Source organism: Phytophthora infestans, genomic scaffold, assembly GCF_000142945.1.
Source record: "Phytophthora infestans T30-4 supercont1.15 genomic scaffold, whole genome shotgun sequence".
NCBI lineage: Eukaryota > Oomycota > Peronosporomycetes > Peronosporales > Peronosporaceae > Phytophthora > Phytophthora infestans.
In genome coordinates this window covers 1,032,050-1,033,188 of record NW_003303744.1, presented here as the reverse complement: position 1 = coordinate 1,033,188, position 1,139 = coordinate 1,032,050, and positions in this window count along the sequence as shown.

Genomic DNA, 1,139 nt, shown 5'->3' with positions numbered 1-1,139 from the left:
CAAGGCTGAATGGCTACGCTCGGACCGTCCGTCTACACTTGAGAAGAGTGGTCGCGACGCGAAAGAACACGTACAGCAGTTCCCTGGCAACATGCGACGATGACAAGCTAGCGGAGAGTCTCTACCACGCTCGAGTCGCCGACATTCACGAGCTCGAAGAGATCATCGAAGATGTTCTCAAGGGCAAGGAGAGAATGGCCAAGCGTGACAGTGAGTACCGATACTCCAAGAGTCGTGATACGCGACGCGACGATGGGTACGCCCGCAACAACCGGCGTGATGACCGTCGCCGCGATGACAACCGCAACAAACCAAGAGTGACACTCATTGAAGCCACGGTGGACGACCTACTAGCTGAATTAGAAGGTCGTGAAGCTGCTCAGGGAGGCACCGAGTATCCAAACGAAGATCCGAACGCTTACGACGATGTCCAAGATGAGTACAACGACTTTCAGCCTGATAATACGGACGGTGATTTCTCATTGGACGAAAACGACCGATACCTCGCCGCTGCTAACGAAAATGAGCGCCGTGCAGCTGCTGAAGGCACCTACGCACGTTCAGACAACCGTCAACCACGTGGAAACATGCCTGATCGCGATAATGGCTTCAATCAAGATCGCCGAGGTGGTGACCGTGGGTTCAATCAGGACCAACGCGGTCGACGTGACTTCAACCGCGACAACCGACGCCACAGTACGGACCATGCGCGGTGTGCGGTGGCATGAGTCACTCCGCCCACTACTATAACAAGCGATGCAAGTTCTGCAAACAACTCCACGATGCTGGACAATGCGAACTTTTCCGCAACTTCCAAGACCTTGCCAAATTTGTGCGCACCAAAGGCACGAAGGAGGAACTCCCGCCAGAGCTCAAGGCCGTCGTTCAAGAACGTCATTTAAACTAGGCAGCCCGCCAACTACAACTGGGTTGGTCCCTATCGGGCTGCCACAGTTAACCGAGCCTTCAATGGAAGCAGAGTGTATCTTTGCTTTCATGGGGCAGAGTGAATGGCCTGATAAATACGTAACAAGTGTGAACGCGACGGAAAATGAAAAGGAGAGGAGTAGAATCCTCGGTGGAGGTGTTGGAGAAATAGTGAAGTGTGCTGATGCTGATGAGGGCACCAGCGAGGGTTC